At 48.6% G+C, this 24,200-nt stretch overlaps 1 protein-coding gene across 10 annotated transcripts in view; it reads right to left on the bottom strand.

The window, feature by feature from the left end:
* CCDC160 (coiled-coil domain containing 160) overlaps nt 1-23,814 on the bottom strand; it is a 252,281-nt gene extending 228,467 nt beyond the window's left edge. For all 10 annotated transcript variants that reach the window (XR_014962216.1, XR_014962217.1, XM_085607901.1 and 7 more), the window contains exon 1: nt 23,572-23,814. The gene's annotated coding sequence lies outside the window, so the exon portion shown is untranslated. The remainder of the gene's footprint in view (nt 1-23,571) is intronic.
* Nucleotides 23,815-24,200: the final 386 nt, after the last annotated feature.

The raw sequence follows: 24,200 nt of genomic DNA, 5'->3' as shown, positions 1-24,200 counted from the left end.
ATGCTGGGAAAAATGAAAAATGAGAACTAGGTGCAGTAAATTAAAATGTGCAGAATGGATAAAGAGTGTGGAGAACAGACGCTATAGATAGTCTATCAGGCTTAACCGGCATTGTACTGTATAGCCTGTTCCCACGGAATTTCCTGCTTTAGGCCATACTTGACTGTAACCAAAATGAATATCCAAAATACTTCTCTACTTTTTAGTGTCAATATCAGTCCCCTCTTTAATGTTTATTTTTTCCAGGACTAGCCACTTTGGGGCATATGCATCAACCAAACTAATACCGATTCCTTAATAGCGAAAAATAAGGAATCGCCATTAAGGAATCGGTAATTGGCATGCATCAACAGATTCGGTGAAATTTAGCGATTCCTTAAAAATCGCTAAATTTACCGATTCATTAATAGCGGGGCAGGCAAACGGCCTCACTAGCAAATAGCGAGTTCGGTAATACCGATTTGGCTAATAGCGAGTTCGGTAATACCGAATTAGCTATTACCGAATCGGTAATAGCGAAATCGCAAATTGCCGCGTCGCTCCGGGAACAGGCTGATGACATCACCAACCAGGAAATACTGCTGCCCCACCCACATAGCCTCGACAGAGGAGCAGACAGGAGCTGGAAAGAAGGACAGGCTGTGCAGAGTGAGGCCACACAGATTCTGCCATTCACATCACACATCCATCATGTCGCAGGAAGTGCCATCCAGCGCAGAATCTGCACGCAAGCGCAAGAAGAAGTTTTCGGACAGGGAGCTGGAGTACCTCATCGAGGGAGTGTCCAGCAAACACGACCGCCTCTTTGGCAAGCTGTCCCTCAAGGTGCCTGAGACCGAGAAGCGGCGCATCTGGCAGCGCATCCGTGAGAGGGTCAATGCGGTTGGCGTCACTAGCCGCAGCATCGACGACCTTAAAAAACGGTGGTATGACCTGCGGAAGCGCGCAAAAGAGAGGATTGCTGAGAGGCTCCGGGAGGCAAGAAGGACTGGAGGCGGAACAACCACTGCACCATCCAACACAGCCCTGGAGGACCTTGTGGAAGGGACGATAGAGCGGGAAGCCGTCGTGGGGGTGATCCAGATGGACACGTCCGGCGCAGCCACAAGTGCCCAAGGTAAGATGCATGCCTGTGCCACACCCAGCATAGCGTAAATCCATACCCATGCCCCCAGCCCAATCTCACTGTGTCTGCAGCTCTGGCACAGACAGCTCCACACATGACACTACTGCATCTTGGGAGTTGTAGTCTAGTCAGCCCAGAGTGCAGGTACAGGCGTAAATCCTCTGAGCACACACCACATATTTTGTACATGGCTGTAGACTGTTCATTTGTTGGACCACAGAGGGACATTAATGGGTACAACACTATGTAGGTGTAATCATCCCACTAATCATGCACTGTTTCACACACAGATGCATCACCTGGGGACTCTGACGACAGCGACCAGCTGATCATTTCTGAGACACCCGTGGAGTCAGACCAGGAGACTGCGCAGGATGCGCACGCACCGCCAACACCTGCCACCCCACCAGCACCACCTCCACCAGCGCCACAATCAACGGCACCAGCACCAGTGCCACAAGCCAAGGCACCAGCACCTGCGCCACAAGCCAAGGCACCAGCACCTGCGCCACAAGCAACGGCACCAGCAAGACAGCCTGCAGCTAGTACAGCCACAATACCGCAGAGGCACAGGCACCAAGTTGCGCCCTTGCAGGAGATGGCAACCCCCCCCCCCCCCCCCGCAATTGGCACCCACGCAGCGCACATCCACACCACCTGCTGCACCACCTGGAGGCTCAAGACACGCACGGCGTCACAGGGCCCGTCGCAGTTCCGTCTCCTCAGCAGACCAGGATGTCCCAACAACCTCTGCAATCGAGGAGAGGATGCTGCGTACACAGAACCTGCAGGGAAGACATGTGGCTAGCATCAGCTGCAATATCGTGCGCCTAGCGAGGGAGATGCGCGCCATGACTGCAGCAGTCACCGACATGGGCTCCGCGGTCAGGGACATGGGCACGGCGGTCAGGGACCAGACCACTGCGGTTGCTGATGGCAATGCTCAGCTCAGGGAGGAGGTACGTGAGCTCACCCGTGCCATCAGGGAGGGCCATGAGTCCCAGAGGAGGAGTAACCGGCAGCTAATGTTGCGTTCTGCCGCCGCTACCAAGGCCATACAACGGCACAGCAACTGCACCGCTGTGTTGGCACGCCGCACAGTCTCCCTGCAGGTGGACCTTGGGCACTTCTGCGGTGATGTGGCCAAGTCACTGGGACACATCACCACTGCTGTGGAACAACTTCAGAGCAGCACATGCAGTGCTGCAGCATTGGGAGGGGATGACACCAGTGAGGCTGCCTCCAGTGTCAGCAGCGTGTCACTGGCAGAGGCCAGCACCAGGCGCCGAAGTTCGCGTGCCTCCACGGGGACAGGCCGTGGTGAGGCTTTGGATGCACCTGAGCGGAGGCTTGGTGTACGTGGCAAGCGCCACTAGAAATTTGGACATGCTGCAGGTCCATGGTGGAGCAACCATGGCCATCCAATTATTGTGTTTGCACAGGCCTGACTTTAAGGAACCTTTTATTTACATGTATGCAATCGGAGCATGATTCACAATGCTAGTTCTGTTGCACAATCCTCAGTGCTACTGTGCATTAAACAGTTGCACCCAACACCAACTTGTAATGTCTCATTTTACCCAGGGTCAAAAATGATTTTGCATTATGTCTGTCCGCCTCCTATGGCCCTCTGCTGTGTTTGGGATGTGTGCCGGTCGTCGTTGGGCGGGTGGTTGGTCAGCCTGGGGGTCGTCATCCCTGTCCACCTCCATGGGTATCCCCCTTCTGGTGGCAATGTTGTGCAGCATTGCACATACAGCAATTATTCGACAGCATGTGTCTGGTTGGTATAGCATGGCGCCGCCAGTCTTGTGGAGGATACGGAAGCGGCTCTTGAGAATCCCAAAAGTCCGCTCTATCACATACCTCGTGCTGATGTGTGCAGCGTTGTAGCGATGTTCCTGCGGGGTTGCTGGATTTAGGTATGGGGTGAGTATGTATTCCCGCAGGGCGTAAGCACTGTCACCTAGAAGATAGAAGCATAGACTTAGCATTGGTGATGTACATACATGTGTGGTGTTGGTGTGGGGAAGCGTAGTTCTACGTACCTAACAGGAGTCCCTCTCCAAATTCTCCATTGAGTAGTCGCCTGTGCATTCCACTGTTGCGGAAGATGTATGAGTCGTGTGTGCTCCCTGGGAATTGTGCCACTAGGTCCGTTATGATGATGTTGGCATCGCACACAACCTGCACGTTGATCGAGTGGTATGACTTGCGGTTCCTCAAAAGGTACTCATTTGCTGACGGAGGACATATGGGGATATGCGTGCAGTCGATGCATCCAATCACATGTGGAAATGGTGCCACCTGGTAGAATGCCTGTTTGGTGCGGTCCAACTGCTGTGGGGTTGTGGGGAAGCTGATGTGTGTGTGGAGCATTGTCAGCATGGCATCTAGGAATTTTTTGAAGAAGCGTGACAGTGCGCTTTGCGACACACCTCCGGCAACCGCAATTACCCCCTGGAAACTCCCTGAGGCCAGTAGGTGCAGGCTGCATAGGACCTGAACGTGCGCAGGGATAGCATTTGTCCTGTGTGTCTGGTGCTGCAGTAATGGTTCCAGGTCTGCAATCAGGCGCATGATCATAGCGCGATTGAGGCGATACTTCTGGTACACCTCGTCCTCATTCTGGCCGAGCAGGGTTATGCGCAGTCTGAACACTCGCTCCTGGACCCTTCTCCTGCGCTGTCCTGCTGCATTGATCCGCATCCTCCTTGCAAGCACGTAGAGGGCAGCCATTTTGTGGGAGCCAACAGGGTCTCCTGGGCCACATTTAAGGGTTTAGTGATTGCCTCAATCATTTGCACATGTAGGAAGATTTTTTTTTTTTTTGTTTTTTTTTTTTTGTGACTTTACCTCCAGGTTTTGATTCCCCTTATTTAGCTCTGGCAAAATAGCGATTTTTGGGATTTTCGTTATTAGCGAGTTTTGTTGCATTGGGGTGCGATTCGTTATTTGCTATTGGCAATTTCCGGGAGCTAATAGTGATTTCGGTAATTGCGAATTCGGTATTTAGCGATTCGGTAAATTAGCATTTTGGGTATTAGCGATTCGGTATGTTCGAGGTTATTTATTTAGCGATTCGTTATTTGCTCGGGTTTTGGGTTGATGCATTGGGATTGGGTATTTTTCACACAATACCGGGAGCTATTACCGAATCGGTATTTTACCGACTGGATTTTGGCTTGATGCATAAGGGTGTTAATATCTTCATGGCTGTGTCCTACGTCTACATAATGTTTCACTAGCGGGGCAGCCATCTTTTTTGTCCGTATCGCAGAGCGATATTCTGTCAATCGTGTAGCTAATGTTCTAGATGTCTCACCGACATAGCCTTATCTGCATGGGCATAGTAACAGATAAACAATGTTTTTTGTATTACAGTTTGTAATCAATTTAAGTGTGATTGTCCGTTATGCTCAAAAGTCTTAGTTATAATTGCACTTAATCCATAGGAGGAATTCATGTAGTGGCGAATGCTTTACCAGATGGGTCTCTGTGGTTAAACTGGTGACTCTCCTTCCAAGACTTCTAGCTGTAAACCAGATGCCTCCACACCACAGCCTTGTGTGATCCTGAGCTGTTTTTTTACTGTTCCTCAGTTTCCATATACATTTGGGAGCAATTATAAAAATTAAAAATAGGGAGAGGAGCCTAGCGCTTTACCAAGATGGCCGCGTGAGCTTTGAGCTCCCGAGACCCTCGCGCCCTCCGTCGACTATCCTGTCTCTAATCCTGTCTGCATGCATGGCATCGTGTAGATGACTTGTCAGGGAGGCGATTGATGCTACCAGAGGTTGGATCGCCCACCGGGAACCGGAGTTATGCATGGCGGAAGATTGCGGCCTATCTCCGAGGGATGCCAGGGGCTGGAGTTGGAAGTATGCCCGACCTCTAGTTGAACAACAGCGGCCAGGCGAGGTGTGAACTGTCGGATGGAGGTCCCCGTCCTTTCACTTTCACTTTCTCTCCCTTTGTCTGCCCTGCCCCTGGAGAGCCCTTGGTGGCTTTATTTTCCTTTGGACGCTCTACATGCTACTCTGGCGGCCCACTGCAGACCTGATCACTCCTGATTCCTCTTGCTGAGAGAGGGCCGTCTTATCGGAACCGAACTGCTTGGTGCCAACCATGTCGGGCAAAGCAGAGGTGGATCGGCTGAAGCCTAAGTCTACCAGGCGGGGAGCCTATTCTCAAGCTAATAATATGGACCGCTATGCTCTGCAGAAGGGGTCACCGAGTGGGTCGAGCCAGTCGCCGGATACCCAGAAGGAGGTCTCGCCCTTGGCCCCGGAGCTTTCGCTGCAGGATGTCATGGGGGCGCTCGAGGGGATGCAGACCTCGATTGGGAGACAATTTGATGCCCTGGCGCATAAAGTGGATACCATCTTGGTGGACGTTAACCTGATCCGCGCAGATTTGGGCAAAACCAACGAACGGGTTAAAACCCTGGACCTCAAGACCACGGGCCTCGCCGATGAGGTTTCGGAATTGCAGACCGAGGTTCGTAAGCTGAGGACCGAGAGTGATCTCGCCGCCCGTCGGCTGGAGGACTTTGAGAGCCGGGCCAGGCGCAACAACGTGCGCGTTATCGGGGTCCCGGAGTCCTCGGATGAGGCTTCGGTTGACCTGCTCGTGGAGGACTTGGTGCTTAACCATCTGCAGCCTAAGGGTCTTGGGAAGTTCTTCGCGGTTGAAAGGGCCCACAGAGTGCCGGGTGGGAAGCCCAGGGTGGGAGCCCCGCCGAGGTCGATCGTCGCCCGGCTCTTTCATTTTCGAGATCGGGACGCTATCCTGCAAGCATCGAGGGTAACGGGCCCGGTCCCCTTCCAGAACGCGTCGGTGAATTTCTATCCTGATTTCACCCAGCAGGTGCAGAGGCAGAGACAGGGCTTTCTGGGGGTGAAGAGGCGCCTTCGGGAGAGGGATCTGAAGTATGCCATGCTCTTCCCTGCCAGATTACGTGTGGTGTACGAAGACCGGACATTCTTTTTTGAGTCTCCCGCCATGGCCGATGAATGGCTGGACGCTTTGCCCCGACGACGGACGGGAGAGGACACTGCCGCGGATGGGGACAGTGGCCGGGATGGGCAAGGGTGATGTTTTCAGAGCTGGTCTGACTCGATTTGACTTTATCTAATGACTTGAATAGAGTGCAGTAAATGCGGAGGGTTGCGGGAGGACGAGGGGAGCTCTTTCCTCCCTTAGGGTACTTTTTGTAGATTTGGGTTTGGTAGGGCGACAGGCACACTGCAAGTTGGGGGGGCTTTGTAAGCTGCAGCAGGGGTGCAGGGTGGGGGGGGATGGTTGGGATTTTGGGTTTGTTGTTGGGGGGTTTGTTTCTGCAAGGCGTAATGATCATTCTCGGGATTGTTCCATGGTGGCTCTTCGGGTGGGGGGTGGGCCTCTTTGTGTTTGGGGATGGGGGGTAGAGGTTTAAGTGTTATTAGCTGGAATGTTAATGGTTTGGGAGATCGCATTAAGCGCGGGATAGTTTTGCAACACTTGAAACGGTCAATGCCAGATGTTGCCCTACTGCAGGAGACACACCTTATAGGTAATACGTGTTATGCTCCTAATAGGAAGGGTTATAAATTCATAGCTCATTCGGGATTTTCCTCCGGGTCCAGGGGTGTGGGCATCCTAGTCAGGGCCTCGCTACCATTTGAGGTGGACTCCACAATTGTTGACGATAGGGGGAGGTTTGTGGCGGTGGCGGGGAGGTGGGAAGGTAGAACTTTGGTTTTGGTTTCGGTTTATGTCCCTCCAGCCCTGCAGGCCTCCACGTTTACAGATCTGGGTAGGGCCTTGCTGGATCTCCCGGGAGGTATGCTAGTGGTGGGGGGGGATTTCAATGCTGTCGGCTCTGGGCTGCTGGATAGGTACCCGCCCAGAGACACTGGGGGGGCTCAGAAGTGGCTCCCAGACTTACTAGACACACTCGGCCTGATAGATTGCTGGAGGCTCCGGCACCCCACACAGCGTCAATACACCTTCCACTCCGGGGCGCATGGTAGCCTCTCTAGGATTGACTATCTGCTCACTTTGGCTGCGCACGCCCCACTGGTGTCTGAGGTCAGGCACATGGCGCGTGGCATATCGGACCATTCGCCAGTGTGGGTCAGGCTGGATATAAGCCGCGAGGGAGGGGGAAGGGTGGCTCCTATTAACCCCTGGTACTTTCGAGATTCCAAGATGCGCAGCGCACTGGTGAAGACAGTGGATAATTTCTTCAAGGACAATCAGGGGTCCGTGGACTCGGCTGTGTCGTTGTGGGAAGCATTTAAGACCGTGCTGCGAGGGGAGGCCCTCTCACTTGTAGTGGCGGCCAAGCGGCGGAGAGATGGCGAGGTTATGCAAGTGGAGGAGGAGATCGGGGCTTTGGAGGGAGCGTTAGAGGAGGAGGTAACAGCGGCCTCACTGCATGAGCTGAGCTTGAAGCAAGCTGAGTATAAGGACCTTGTGACAAATGCCGCTAAGACCCTCAGTAGGGAACAGCAGGGCCGCCTGTATGATGTTGGTGACAAGGCCGGGAAGCTCCTAGCTTGGCTGGATAAAAAAGAAAGGGTTAATAGAGTAGTGCCGGAGTTGACGGGAGAGGGGGGAGAGGTGATTGTGGAACCTGAGGGGATTGTACAGTCTTTCTCGGACTATTTCAGTAAGGTTTATGCCTCAGTGTCGGATAGGCCGCCCGAGGACTCGCGTGACCTCTTGAGGGATATCGCTCTGCCCTGTCTCTCTGATGTAGATAGAGATGATCTTGATGGAGACATAACGGTCGATGAGGTGGCGGGAGCTATTCGCGCGCTGAACCCGGGCAAGGCCTCGGGCCCGAATGGCTTGCCGATTGACCTGTATAAGCTGTTCCCGGATGGGGTAGCCCCTCACCTGCACGCCATGTTCGTGGAGGCGCGGGGGAGTGGGACCCTCCCGTTGGACCAGAGGCTGGCGACAATTGTTGTGATACACAAAGATGGTAAACCCCGAGATAAGTGTGCCTCATATAGGCCCATCTCACTCCTCAACGCCGAGCCGAAGATTCTGGCTAAAATCCTGGCGGGCCGATTGGTCAGGGTACTTGGAGACTTGATTCACCCGGATCAATCCGGTTTTATTCCGCATCGCAACACCGCGTTAAACCTTCGGCGCCTTCATGGTGTGATCGCCAGGGCTGGCACACTGTGAGAACCGGCTATTGTGGAGTCTCTTGATGCCACGATGGCCTTTGATACGGTGGAATGGGCGTATTTGTGGGCTGTGCTAGCCAAGTTCGGCTTTGGCCCTGGTTTTGTGAGTTGGGTGAGGTTGCTGTATGAGGGACCCCTTGCGAGTGTGGTGGTAAATGGCCGGGCATCGACTCCGTTCCGGCTTGGGAGGGGGACTCGGCAGGGCTGCCCCCTGTCGCCTCTGCTGTTCGCCCTTGCCCTTGAACCGCTGGCGGCGTGGATACGCTGGCACCCGGACATACGTGGCCTTCGCTGGTCGCCCGAACACGAGGACCGCATTTCGCTATATGCTGACGACATCCTGTTGTATCTTGCCTCGCCCAAGAATTCATTCATAGTGGTTTGTGACGTTCTTACATCTTTCGGTAGGAACTCGGGTCTCGTCATCAACTGGAGTAAATCGTATTTATACGTCCTGAGTGGTGAGGTTCCACCGGTCCCGCGAACTTGTTCGATCCAGATTGCTCAGCAGGGCTTCATGTATCTGGGGATCTTTATCTCCATGGACCCCGCTTTGCGGTATGAGAGAAACCTGCTCCCCCCCCTGGCGCGCCTGCGGCGGGATGTTGAGGGCTGGCGGAGGTTGCCGCTCTCCCTCGTCGGGCGCGCTGCCTTGTTCAAAATGATGTCCCTTCCTCGGTTCCTCTACGCATTGCAGTATACTCTGGATTGGGTGCCGGCCAAGTACTTTCGGGAGGTCGAAAGCCTCCAACGAACGTTGTTGTGGGATGGGCGGCCGCGGATAGCGATTGCTAAATTGACGCTTCCATGGTATGACGGGGGTATCGCTCTTCCAGACATCCGACGCTATTACTGGGCCACCCAGTTGTCCGCGATTAACCATGGTCTTTATGGCCCGGCTCTCAGCCCTGGTTATGCCATGGACAGATGGTTGCTGCGCGGTGGGAACTATCTTAGGGCATTGTATTCGCGGTCCCTCGACTCGTCCCTCTCGGGGCCCACTGGGGTGGCGGTGCGTGTATGGAAGATGGCGACTGACTCTCTGGGCTGGAAGGATAGGCTCACCCTAGCTACCCCGTTGTTTGAATCTGAAAGGTTGGGTAGGCTTTGGCATACGAAAGGGTTTGATAAATGGGACTTGATCGGCATCTCCAGGGTTGGAGATGTGCTGATTAAGGGGAAGGTGAAGTCCTTTGAAGAGTTGCAGAAGGAGTACGAGTTGGGGGCATCCGAGTTTTTCCGATATGCTCAGGTGCGTCATGCCCTGCGGTCAGTCCTTGTGGAGGGTGAGAGGGTGCCTGAGTCCTCTCCTCTGGAGGACCGGATCCTTGATGGCCATATGCCAGAGAGCACGATCTCGCTCATCTACAAGAAACTGATAAATGTTCGGGCTGATATGCTTCTGGGGCTGCGGGACCAGTGGACCAGGGACGGACTCGAGTTGGATGATGAGGACTGGCAGTCTGGTGTTTCCTCTCCTAAGGAGGTTGCGATCCCGTCGCGTCTGAGGCTGGTGCAGCTCAAGATATTGCATCGAGTGTATGTGACGGGGCCGCGACTGGTTCATATGGGATTCTCTGAGGAAGGCCTATGCAGGAGGGGATGTGGTATGGTGGGTACTTTCCTCCATATCATTTGGGAATGTGGTGTCATCACGGAATTTTGGAGGCGAGTTCATGCGGTGATGGGGGAGGTGACGGGCATTGCTATGCAGCCGGAAGCGCGGTGTTGTCTCCTGAATGTCTGGGGGCCCACTGATCATGATGAGGCGCAGACCCAGTGGGTGACTCTGGGTAACATGGTTGCTAAGAGGGACATCGCGCGCTTGTGGGGTTCCGCGGGGCCCCCCACGTTAACCGCGTGGAAAGAAAATATGGACTGGAGTATGCTCAGGGAGAAGACAGTCTATTGCGCTAGAGGCCGCCCTCGGAAGTGGCATGCCATCTGGGGGCGGTGGAATCAATACAGGGGGGGGGAATATGTCTTGCCCCTGATCTGGATCCCCCCGAGGAACAGCTTTCTTCTTGATCTTCGTTCCAGCTTAGTATGCAGATGTGATGGTTAATTGACTTCTTGGGCCTCTGCTTTCCCCCCCGTTTTCCTCTTTTCACAGTACTGTAACTGTTAGACGATTGGGGTCCGGCCCCCCCCTGAGGGGCTAACACCGTGGGTATTCAGTGTTGTTGCCTTGCTGGGGTTTGTTGTGTGTTTGTAATTATTTAAAAATGGAACCTTTTCACTGCTCCTTCAATGCACTGTGGACGCTTCTTTGTCCTCTCCTACCGAAGCTGCCGAACCTCCGGGTTGTCGGCTGAATAGCTGTGTCCAGATTTTAGAAGAAATAAAGGTTTTATAAAAAAAATAAAAAAAAAAATAAAAATAAAAACTAAACGTGTTCATGAAGAAGTTATAATAAACAACTTAACATTTACTGTATACAAAACCTATGTGAAAGGCAGAAAGCCTGCATACTGAGAAGACTGCTGCTAACTTTTGGGCTCAAGTAAAATGGCCTGTGTTGAGTAGTCATCTGGCGAGGACCGGCTTTCAGAACCGAGAGCAGAATTGAGGCTTTAAAGAACAAAAAGCAGCAGTAATGCAAGGCACGCCTTTCGGCGCTGTGCGTTCACAACGTCCAGCCCTGGAGGAAGTAGATGACTGCTGGGCGGAGTCCACGGAGTCGTGCTCCTCAAAACTCCGTAAATGACCCAACAACTCCGCCGTGCTACGCGGAGTTCCACGAGCAGGCAGAGTAAGGTCACACTTACCAATGGGACGGTGTGCACTGCAGCCACCGCCAGCCGGAGCTGCCCTCCTCCAGCTTCCGCTCGGCCTCGTACTCTTCCTCTGCAGCCTTCGCTCTGATCGGAGTCTCTCTCAGCAGCGCTGCAGTCAGCAACAGGAAGCGACGCACTCCTCCAGAGTCATGATGACTCATATTGACACAATGTGCGTGTTGGATGGCTCTCGTCTGGGGAGGGGGTCCACTATAGCCGTAGAAAACATTTGGAACCCGCGACCCTTGCTCTGCTTACCCTCAAATGCTTGACTTAAAGTGGTGGTATAATGGAGACAGAATTGCAGAGAGAAGGTATGCAGTCTGCTGTAAGGTGCGATGGTTCTCAAATTTCAAAGTGTTTTTATAGAACTTAATTGACATTGGTATGCGCTTGTCCAGTGGATCCTCTGGAATATGCTTTTCAAGATGACCGTGGGTGTTCGCGCAGACCAGAGATTGGAGTATTGATGTTGCTTGAGATTTTTATGAAGGGAATAGTTGTATGGCAGTCAGCACGTTTGGCAGTGTAGCCATGGAGTAGATGTGTTTATGAGAAACAGATCTGTTTAGGTTTGCTAGTTGTCCAATAAATGACCTATTTTCTTCAAGAAACAAACAGGCTGCCTCGTTGCTGCTCTTTGCAAGCACTCTTTGCAAGCACCGTGTGCATGTTTTGCTAGTGTTTTTCCTACTAAACCCTTATTATAAGTGGTGAGCGCAGGCGCGTGGGTAAACTCCGATCCGCCGGAGGTACGCAAAGTTTTTTTGCCGAACTTTGCATTTCTAAGTGGAGTTGCAAAACTCCAGGAACTCCGCCTGCGGAGTGGAGTTTGCCGCCCACCCTTATTCAAGATGCTTTGAAATAGTTTTGTGACTGAGGCTGAATTGGGAAGTCTGAGCTGCTACAATTCCCGTGAGATGAAGAAAGCAAATAAGATTGTGCCTTGAATAGAATCTTTTAAATATACTCATTTACAATACAGAATGGTCGGACGTCTGTCTTAGAGAATTTACTTTTGCACAGTGCCTTTCAGACTGTAAAATACTGCAAATACAGTTTACTGCCTCCTTTTTCTGGAGATGGCCTTCAAGGTACGGAATCAAGCTAATGTAACTTAAAACAAATTACCCAGGAACGAAGGTCGCGGCGCCTACAGTGGAGAGCTAAGTATGCACGCAATTTGATAGACAGGTATACAGAGTTTTAAGTTCATGCTGTTACATGTGATGACTTGAAGAAAAGAAAATATGATTTACAGGGGAGCTCAGAAGCACACAGGTGAGAGCGCAACATGGAAGACAGCAGCAGTGGCACTGAAGCCCATGGACATACAAAAGCACAACGGAGAGCGTGCTGTGAGCGCAGTGGCCAAGTTTAATATGATGTGGTAACTCAGAGGAAGGGGGTCAACACCCCAATCCATTAAAGAGACACTGGCTCTGCAGGACAGGTGGCTTAACCCCTTCCCCGCTCATGACGGAACCGCTCCGTCATGAGCCACGGTTGCCGTGTGCTCATGACGGAGCGGTTCCGTCATGCCACGACCGTTGGCGGCCGCTCCGCCCACGCGGCGCTGTTTCCCCGCCTGTGCGGGGGGACAACGCAACTGGGCGGAGTCATGACGGAACCGCTCCGTCATGAGCACAGCTCAACCGTGGCTCATGACGGAGTGGCTCCGTCATGAGCACAGCGCCACCGCGCTGCCCCCCCCGCACCCACCCAGCGCTGCGGCGGAATTCCCGCTGCAGCGAAAGGGTTAAAGGGTGTGGCCAATCCTGTTTATTGGCAGGGCACTAGGAGCAATAGACTACTTTGTCCTTAGCAAGTGTAGTACGAATGTCAGTTTGGACGGGTGTCTTGTTCTGTCCAACCTGGCATGCGCACTTGAAGCCTCCCGAACTCACAATGTATTAGGGAGCCAGGGGAACACAGTCACAGCCTCCCTGTCTCCCATGGAACGTTTGATTCACCTTTTCGCTCCAATCCTGGTGCTGCGGTCATGCGGTGTACTGCAAACAGTATGAGAGTGTTTACGGGATTGGATCTGGGGGTTGGCACATGAGGAAGTGCAGGGGCAGGATAATTAAAGAGCATTGCCAATCACTCTGCTTCTTTATTTTGATGCTACAGTGATTGGTCATAGGTTTTTCACTGTCTGGCAGTACGCTCTTTGGCTCCCTGCAGAACGACGGACGACACTGTGTGGGGGTATGAAGGTGAAAGTACAGCGTGAAGAAGAACTGTTTGGAGGCAGGATGGTTTTTGCACAAAACTGCTACAGGCAGAGCGAGGACGTCTCACAACATCCCACTCTTTTAAAGCAAAGGCAGCACAGCATGAAGAGGCAATGGAATGCACTGACCTAGGTGAGCTACGGTAGCCTCAGCTGCCATGTGCCGATCAGTGCATTCAGTCAGTGCTTCGATGTTTGCTAGATTATGTTTGGATTTGCTCTTTATTTTTCCAAATTTAAATAGAGCACAATACTCCTGGAAAGAGTTGGAGAAAACGACTTCTCTCGCTCAACGCGGTTCTTGATGGTTGCTTCTGCTCCACCGCCACTTTAAAATGTCGCCAGGCTCCACTGCGTTAGTGTGCGACTTTATGTGCACGTTCTGCACCGAACAATTTGTGTGATGATCCTGCACAGGCTTTACAACATGATCCGTCTCGGAAGAGATCACAGAGGGTTATCTGGCTTTTCTTTTCTGCATTCTCTTACTCTGTTATGGCGCTCCCTCTCTCCCGCTCCCTTCTCTCTCTCACACAACTCCTCTCCTCCTCTACACTCCTCTTGCCCCAGGAAGCCTTCATATCAGTACCGGTCAGGGTGGAAGCAGTCTTCAAGAGGCTGTCCTGTGTCTATGTTCAGAAGTGTTGCTTCTGGTGTGACCAGTTCTGCCCACTTTCGCTCCCCTTCCTCTCAACTCTCTTCTCTCATGCTCCCACTCATCTCCTTGGTCACACTCGTTCCCATTTCAGTGGTCGCTTGCCCTGTTCTCATTTGCCTCTTTCCCGGGCCTCTCTCCCTTTTAGTCCTGCTCGCCTAGACTGTATTCTCTATCCCTCATTCAGTCAGTTCACCTCCCCCTTCCTCCCTCTCTTTACTCCGCTCTCTTTCCTAATCCCTTGCTTTTCTTCTCTCACTCTCTATGCCCCGTCCGCCCTGGCTGCTCTGACTGGCTTTCCACAATCCCACTGCATATATATGCTGTACCTACAGCGCAAACAGTCTGGGTAGAAGGTATTGTGCCCTCACAGTTTCATAAATAAGTGCACATGTGAACTCTCAATCATTGTTTATCATCTTTACCCGGACATATTCAGTCTCCATCGGCCCACGAAGGGTTTCATAATGCTAAAATCTCACCATATCTGTATAGTGTTGTGACCTGATACAATATTGGGATTCCGCTTGTCTGGCAAACAGGCTAATTGAGAACGTGGTTCAAATACAGACAACCAAATATACTTTCATTGAGATGGATGGATTGGAGTAGGCCTGGGCGGTAAATTTCGTTCAGCTCGCGGAATTTGCGATATTTTGACATTTTCCGTTCCGTGGAGAGCGCGAAAATGTCAAAACTTTCGCAATCTGCAGCGAAATGGAAGAATTTTTCTTGTTTGCGCTTTACAAATGAGTTCTCGTGTGCGGGATCGTGACTTACCGGGTCCCTGCGTTCGCCGACGAGTTTTCCTATCCGTTTGCGTGCACCACGAGATGTTGGATTGTTGTTAGCCGGTCGCGCTATCCTGCGAGAGTTTGCGATCGTGAACACGTCATTCGACCCGGAACAAGAAATAAGCATCGCGAGCAAGATGGCCGCGTCCATTAGCAACCGCATGGTCAAGTTGGAGATATATTTCCCCGCGAGCACGCAAAAACACAATCGCGAACGGGCGGGAAAAGCAATCTCTGCATCTTCGCAAAAGTTCCGCGTGCTCTCGGAGATTTTGCGCAATTTCGCGATAATTTGCGAAAGTCAATTTCGCAAATTCCGCCCACCCCCAGATTGGAGATTGTCTGAAGATGGCTGGATGCTCTGGTGATTCGCCAATGGTGAAAGGATACATAGATGGATGAGTGGGCAGAAGAGTTACAGGAGAGTGTGTCCGGAAGGAAGAGTGAATGTATACAGGAATGAATGGATGAATGCTCCAAATGATGGACAAATGCGTGGAAGATTTTCTAGTGAATGGATATATGGATGGGTAAGTGAATGGGAGAATCTCTAGAAGAACAGATGGATGGATGAACAGATAAACACAGTGGATGACAAACATGGAGGAATTAATGGGGGATGATTGGGTGAATGATGCATGGGCTGAACACCTCCTATGTCGGCCGCACTTGCTCTCTAAGTAAAATTCATCCCCAACTTTTATGCCCCACCAGTTTCAAATGTCACCAGCCACCACTGGGAGAGGGGGCACCGGTGGAGGGTGTGTTTCACAGAAAAGAACACAAGGGTGAAAGTTATAAAACGCACTGCACTCTCTACAGAGTGCCTAATCAAACATGCAAAAGAAAGTACTATGGAGGGAGCAGCAAGCAGGGAGAGTGGGAGGGGTAAGAAATACTACCTGAATCATGTCGGGAGCAGCGGATGGGGACTGAATAACTTTAATCAATCTGCGCTTGGTCCTTGATTCACAGAAAACATATCAGAAGAGACGTTTGGCCATTTTGACCTAGGAAAGTAAACCTTTTGCCAGTTCCAAACCTTCCTTTTTAATACATATAAGACACCCTTAGGGTAGGCCCCGGACAGCCCAGAGGGCAGGGTGCAATGTATTTAAAAAGTAGGACACTTTAAGTTTTATCTGTCCAGGTAGTGAAAAACTCTGAAATTCGTTTTTCACTACTGCAAGGCCTATCTATCCGATAGGAAAAACACTGGAGTTGCCTTATTACATTCTATAAGTGTAATTTCCACATGGGAAGGGACACCATTTCATGTTTGGTTTCTCTTGAATCACAGTTTAAAATCCTAACTAATGGTAAAGTCGACTTTTTTATTGCAATTCTGAATATGCCACTTTTAGAAAGTTGGCATTTTCTTGCCTTAGCCATTAATGCCTGTAGTCGGACTCTGGTTACATGACTCCATGTAGCCAACAGGTGAGCTTTGTGTATTCCTCCTAGACAGCCATACACAATAGGGAGCTTAGGTGTGCCTGCATAGGCCATCAGTGGCAGGAGGAGATGGAGGACTGGGCCCAGCCCCACTTACACCTGAATAGGCTGTATCCTGCCTCCACACAAAGGGCTGCATACCCCCTGTAGTTATTCTGTAGACAGGGAAGGCAGGATGCCTGGGGACTCCAAAGGGGAAACCTCTAGAAGCTTCTCCTACACAACTGGGTCTAAATACTGAACTTCAGACATCAACTCTTCAGTACACTTCCGGACCAGGAAGAAGGACTGCTGTGCTGCTGAAGGAATCCACTCTGCTGGACTCCTGCTTTGCTGTATCGACATGATGCATACTGCCCTTTTGCATGGGTGAGAACTGGACCTGCATCCCTTAAATCCAGAACCCTGAGTGACTCTAAGGGCTAGTTGTCTGGCTTCCTGATCTGAAGCCTCAGGGAGATAACAGGCTCTCAACAACCTTGCACCTGGACTCTGCAATCTGTAAGTTTACCCTGCCAACTGGTCCCTGGAAGTGGGCTTACAGTGCTTTGCCAGTGTTGGTGGATCCTGAGAAACTGATGCATCTTCTGCGCTGCACAACCCCGAGCAGAACCGACACATTTCAACTGCTGCGTGGATTGCACCAGTCGCAAAGACCCGTATCACCGCCGCAACGCCTTCGGAACTGCCATTGCACAACACATCCTCGGCGCAGGTACTTGCATCCCTTGTCGACGGCAACCTCGACAACGATGCTGGACTCCACATCGCGACTCTTCAGAACTGAGCGCCCAACTACATGCCTCATCCCCTACGTTGGCCTTAGCATCGCAAGCCCTGTCAACAGGATCCTCGGCAACGAAGGTCCTCGCATCGCAGCCTTGCCGCATCTCAGATCTGATTCAGCTGCGCAACGCATCTTTGACGCTGATCCACACAACGCTCTGCATACCAGGATTGAAAGTACTTTGTTCAGTGAGCCTAACTGGGTCCCTGTAGCTGGCCCGCAGTCCATCGTGGTCGGCCTGAACTTGTGACTTTGTCCTGGTCTGGCCCAACCAAAAAACTTTTAACTTCAATATCGCTGGTTCTAATTGGATTGGTGTCATTTTGGTCTTGTTTTATTAATTAAATTAAACTCTATGTTTCTAACATGGAGTGGGATTTTCTTTGTCATGTTTTCACTATCTGAAGTGTTGCACAAATACTTTACACATTGCCTCCAAGTTATGCCCGACTGCTCTGTGCCAAGCTACCAGGGGGTTGAGCACTGGTTTATTTGGGGTTTGTTTGTGCAATACTCTGACAAGGATTGTGGTTCCTGCTTGACTAGGGCTCACACCCCAGTCAACTAACAACAACATTTCTTATATACACACACCTATGAATATTACTGCATCTGATCAGCTTAACAAAGAGTTTTCAACTGTTCTTCATTAAAGTTTTCTATGGCTGGCTCTGTTTGTATTCTTTTTATTTGCATTCAGGAACTTATCCTGCCTATGTACCATACATGGCAACAAACCTAATTCAGGCGGGAGACTCACAAATTCGTATGCCAAAAATGGCTTTATTTTAGCTGTCTCCAGCCTAAAACTGCCTCTGCCTCAACAGAAGTAAATGGGGAAAATACATTTCTCCGATTTATTTTTTTACTATCTCTCATTTTCCTGTTCTGAAATACTGGCATATATGATGTACACGATCTTATATATATCTCCGCATTCACTGCTTGTGTAAGACCCGCTGCTGCTCCAAACCAGAGGGCGTGTCGTCGTGCTGAACCACCCAAGCACGGTCTAGATCAAATTGCCACTCGACCTCGTAAACCCAAGGATGACGACACCTTGTCTTGAACCACCAAAATAATTTGATGGCTGTTGTCGGACGCGTTTCGCCTGCACAGCAGGCTTGCTCATCAACCAATATACAGTGTTTTAAATGGGCCGATACTCACCGGTACGGAGTACCGGCACTTTTTCATTTTCTCGCATCGAGTTCAGGAACACTTTTCCTTGAATAAGGAGAGTACAGGTACTCACGAGGGCCTGGCGTTGATGCAGGTGGCGCTCCGGTCTTCAATCACCTCGTACCTCGGCAGCACCATCCACTCTTAATCACAGTGGAAGCCTGGGCTGTGCTCGTACAAGAGAACAGCTGCTCTTATCACCATTACACAGTGATCTGCATGTGCTGCTCTGGAAGCCATCAGAGCAGAGGTGTTGCTGCAGAGAGGTTAGTTTATCCTTTGTTCTTCCACAGCGGGTGCAGACAGGAGGCTATAAAACCTCATGGGCGAGTGTGTGAGGCATTGCTCAGGGTAACACAGTGCTACAATGACGCTTCTGTAGCAGGAAGCGCTATTTGTAAACTGCTGCTATTAGACGTTTTTACACAAATTTGTCAGTACATCTATCACAAAACAAGATGTTGAGAACTATGTAAAAGTCAAATAATTGATATTGTGCATCGTCAAAACACATACAAGCATTTTTTCCAGTTACTGTTGCCTGTGGTGGGTATTTTCAATATGCCTGGACAGAACAAATAGTTGTGCTTACTTTCACAATCTCTAACCATCGTTTCACAACTAAATTGCCTATTTGCATGTGTAAATATAATGGTATCTTGGTAGCAAACTCACTGATCACTGAGAAAAATGTGATATGCTCTTTGAACAGACATGTTTGCAGCCACCGCTAAACCATCTTGGCCTACATGTCACAAGGAAGTATACGGCTGTATTTTAAGCAAAAGCCAATATATGTAATGCACGACTAGGTAAGTGCATGTAACTCACACTCATGGTTGCAATTTATTGCACACTGTGGTCAGACAGCAAAAGCAGGAAAACTGAAACGCTTCATCTATTTTGCACCCCCAGCTGGTCATTGGTAGAAGTTATTTGAGTACAAGCAGAGGAAACATATTTTATTTGTAATAAGTCTCATCTCCTGACTGGGACTTCACGTCAGTAGCTATATTTCGATTCAGACAGACCCTCTTGCCATATGTAACGTGATGTGAATGTCTTGCTTTTTAAAAAGATTTATTGCATCTACAGTTAAAAATGCAAGCATACATTTGACATTTACTATATTAAGTATATGAGGCATATAATATGTTATTATTTAAGTGGGATTGCAATAAATACAGCAAAGTAATGTCAACAAAAGATTTTAAAGCAATTCAGATTATCCAACAGAGACGTTTTTTTCAACATATGTGCTGTGTTACATATATGGGTGTATATTTTAATTACACAGTGTATTCCGAGAACCCAGTTAGATACCTTTATTCATCTAAAATCACATGTTCAACCTGTTTATTCTGTCCACCACTCATTAATAATTACATAAAATGGAATGTTGAAAGGTAGAGCCACCAGCAGCAACTTCACCAGTGTTTCTATGTTAACATTTCTTATCCAGTGGCAGCGAGAGAGAGAATATGCTGCTTACTGAAGTTACACAAAGTATGTCCCTTGGAAAGCAACTCTGGTTTTCATTTACACAGAAACACCCACTAGTGCCGAGAATGAAAAGTGTCTGATGAATTGCTAGCTTTTCTGCAGCTAAGCATTTACTAATCGTATGAAATAGGAAGCCAGTGCCTTTCTCTTAAGTAAGATTGGGGCACCATAAGTAGCAATAAAGTGGATAACTCTGGTGGTTAATGCGCTTGCTAGAAAGATTCTAATTTAAGGTTCAACTCACCATAAAATTGCATAGAGGGTCATTGTGCCTGCTGGAAAGCAAAGCATGCAACATGTATTTCAGAGATTTTTTTTATGTATATAGCTCAGTTGGATACTGTTTTTGTTGCATAGATCCTTGTCATCCCTGTAGGTCACAAGTTAACATTCTTGGCATATATCTTAGTGAACTATGCCCCTGCAGCAAGGACCTGCATTAAACAACAAGGTGTATATATCTATTCACTTAAAAAACCATAGGTTTCACCCATGTTATAGTTAGCTGGACATTTCACTCGTAAAAAACCAATGAAATTCCCCCGTTATAGTTAGTTCAGATAACTATAACTCGCACGCCCGCAATCCACTGCTCATGACGTCACATATTACATCACTCATGACATGGTCAGTGGCATCACTCATGACATCACTGATGACATCATCCTTGTGATAGAGTGGCGGTCGCGCGAGTTATAGTCATCTGAACTAACTATAACGGGGGAATTTCATTGGTTTTTTACGAGTGAAATGTCCAGCTAACTATAACATGTGTGAAACCTATGGTTTTTGAGTGAATTTGTACGTTTTTTTAAATGCTAAGTTATGTATTTATTAATTTTTTTTTTTTCAAGTTTTTCACCGTGTGCGCACCGTTTTTTCCTCAATCTTTTCATTTGTTAAGGTTGCTAAAAAAGGGTTACTTTGGGTAGTAATAAACACTTATTAGTAAGTGCTATATAAATGGTTATTAGTGTAAAAAGCTAATGGATAGATACATCCTATATTCTAACAATGCATGCAGATTTCTTGCATAAAAACCTTAGGTCAAAAATGTAGCCCCACCCCTTGTTCCGCCTTTAGCACCGCCCTTATGCCCGCCCCAAGCTCCACGCAAGTCTATCCCTTCTTTTGATGAGTACCTGCACTTATTTTTGTCCATTTAGAGCACTATATATATACAGCAACTACAAGTCCCAGAAGGCGTTGAGGTCCATCAGAGGAGGATAAATACCACATTTGTGACTCGTGATTGCCTGCACCTGCCCATTGCAATCCAGCCCGTGAACAAGGAGCACTGAAGCTTTGAAACGCGTAGGGCGCAAAATGAAATATTTGGTGATGTAACCAGTTGCTGGAATAAAGAATCCTTCGTGAAAATCCGCGTGATGGGATTCGCCTGCTTTTGAGTGCAACTCCGTTTGTGGGCAAACTGTGGTTATATATATATATATATATATATATATATTGAAACCAAGATGCCCAAAGCATTTGAGAGCGCACTCGACTTTCAGAGGAAACCAAAGGATTATTTTCAAGAAAGAGCGAGCATCAGCATTCAAATAATGTCTTTTTTTTCTTCCGACGCGTTTCGAGGCCATTGCCTCTTAGTCATGGATGATTAGCATGTTTCTCAGCAGAGGACTCCGATCGTTGCGCTTGTCACGTGTCTCATTTAAATATCCCGAGTGGGCTTTGCAAAGTGCGTAAATGGATCAGTTGCATGCTAGGACTTGTAGTCCACAATCAGAGTCTCTAATTATTTTTAACCACAGTGGGCTCCGCTTTGAAGATGCTGTATTTAATCTTGTATTTCCCACAGTGGGGCTTGAAGCTGAAGCCCGTTTGTATTATTCACCTCCGAAGTGCTGTAATGTGAGTCAAGGCGCAGTTCCGACTCCCAGCCTCTCAATGGTAAAGAGATGGTGCAGCTCTCGACGACAGGGCTGCCGTATTCGTATTTTGAAACCAAGATGCCCAAAGCATTTGAGAGCACACTAGACTTTCAGAGGAAACCAAAGGTTTATTTTCAAGAAAGAGCGAGCATCAGCATTCAAATAATGTCTTTTTCCTTCCGACGCGTTTCGAGGCCATTGCCTCTTAGTCATGGATGATTAGCATGTTTCTCAGCAGATGACTCCGATCGTTGCGCTTGTCACGTGTCTCATTTAAATATCCATCATATCCAAGGGCATCTTGGTTTCAAAATACGACAGCCCTGCCGTCGAGAGCTGCACCATCTCTTTACCATTCAGAGGCTGGGAGTCGGAACTGTGCCTTGACTCACATTACAGCACTTCGGAGGCGAATAATACAAACGGGCTTCAGCTTCAAGCCCCACTGTGGGAAATACAAGATTAAATACAGCATCTTCAAAGCGGAGCCCACTGTGGTTAAAAATAATTAGAGACTGATTGTGGACTACAAGTCCTAGCATGCAACTGATCCATTTACGCACTTTGCAAAACCCACTTGGGATTTTAAATGAGACACGTGACAAGCGCAGCGATCTGAGTCATCTGCTGAGAAACATGCTAATCATCCATGACTAAAAAGCAATGGCCTCGAAACGCGTCGGAAGGAAAAAGACATTATTTGAATGCTGATGCTCGCTCTTTCTTGAAAACAAACCTTTGGTTTCCTCTGAAAGTCGAGTGCGCTTTCAAATGCTTTGGGCATCTTGGTGTATATATATATATATATATATATATATAAATTATTTAAAGGAATCACCTGGCAGTGGCGCTTGTTTGTTGTGTGACAGTTGCCAGAGAAGAAGGGCGCAAGGCCCGAAACGCGTCGCAAGAACTGTCTGGAGGTTGGGGGCCACATCTCCTTTGTGCTATATCCATCCATCTCGAGTGCATCCCACAAAAGGCAAACCCTTCTATGAATATGAATATATATATATATATATATATATATATATATATATATATATATTAAAAAAAAAAATTAACGATTTTCTATTTCTGATTTCTTACTTATGTACTCTAATTCGAGGTGTGCTCCGGATCTTCTATACATTTGGCTGAGTGTGTTTTTTTAATGTACTCTGTATGCACTTAGTTGGTAGCAATAGTGCGATCTATGTAGCATCCAAGATCATATGAATTATGTAAACAAGTCAACTTTCTGTACGGTTCTACTACCCATACATTTGTCTTTGGATGTGCGGTAAGTTTAACCACTGCTACCAAATGTAAAGCTGCCCAATTTTAAAATGGCTTCAGGTACTTCGTCAGACTTCTTATCAACACAAGTATTTAACCCCTTCTGATCAGGTTTTAGTACTTTATGGTCCTTTAGTATAAATTGCATCATAATCGTACATGTCAACATTTGGGAACATCTTAAAGGGAGATTTGCAAATAAAATATCTGGAGAATTAATGCATGACAGCGTTTGGGGAAAAAACAGATTTAAAATATGAAACTTGGGGGGCTGACTTTCTCCGGTGACAAAAAATAATGGCATTTAAGGACATTTGATTACCTCATTTAATTACCGTGGATCGCAGGAATTTCTAAGGGCGAGAGATCTACAACTGCATCATTTCCAGCTTAAAAAAATTAATTGTGTTTCCAGCCTAAGTTGAGAGCGTTAGCTGATATGTCAATTTGGTTTCAACATTTACTTGCCTTGGTATGGAAGGAAAATAAAAGCGGGAAAAAGCTAATATAACATCTTAAAAATCGAAAGTCTCCAACCTAAAGCGAGAGCGTTAGCATGTGAGGGTCGTGCGGTGGTCTAATCAAGCCCAACTACAACGCCCAAAATCTAAATAACACCACGGAACTAGAAATGAGTGACCCCCTCCTCGTTAACTTTTAATCCCTTTGTTAACACTATAACAACACCAAAGCACATACCAAACGTCAACGTGGGATGATTTCCGCCGCAATAGAAAGAAATACGTTCCTTTTGTTGCAGGGTCGATCTTGCCTTCCATTCTCATCTTAATCTGTTTCTTCACGAACAAACTCCATTTTTTGAGGCAAAAAAAAGCTGATGTTCCCGGGGGTAGCCTCACCCTGCTGCCATTTATTGTGAAACAGGCACAGGAGAGCATGAGCTCTAAGCAGGCCCGGAAGTGGGAGGCCTGGCTGTTTGCAGTCACTATGGCAACGCCATTCAGCCCGACGCATAATGGTTGTAATTAAAGGTACAGGGCGCAGATAGGAGAGCTGTTTGCACAATGCTGCCTGTTTGTATTACAGCGCCCGCTAGCTCTGAAAAAGGTATCGCAATACGCAGGAATAAAGAAAACAGCTTGTTGTTAATAAGAACGTATTTAGTGATTTATTCTGTTTCCGGCCCACGTGCACTTCGTCTGCATTGGTAAACGTTTCGGATTCCGTGTTTCCAATTGACTTACTACTAGATTTGCCACCTTTCCGAGTCAAAAACATCGCCCATCTGCTGTTGTTTTAACTCTACAAATGCCTGGACGTGATACTAAGTACGACTGTACACCAAATTGTATGTGTTCATTTGTAAC

This window comes from Triturus cristatus, chromosome 5_2, assembly GCF_964204655.1.
Source record: "Triturus cristatus chromosome 5_2, aTriCri1.1, whole genome shotgun sequence".
NCBI lineage: Eukaryota > Metazoa > Chordata > Amphibia > Caudata > Salamandridae > Triturus > Triturus cristatus.
This window is presented reverse-complemented; position numbering and strand designations above follow the sequence as displayed.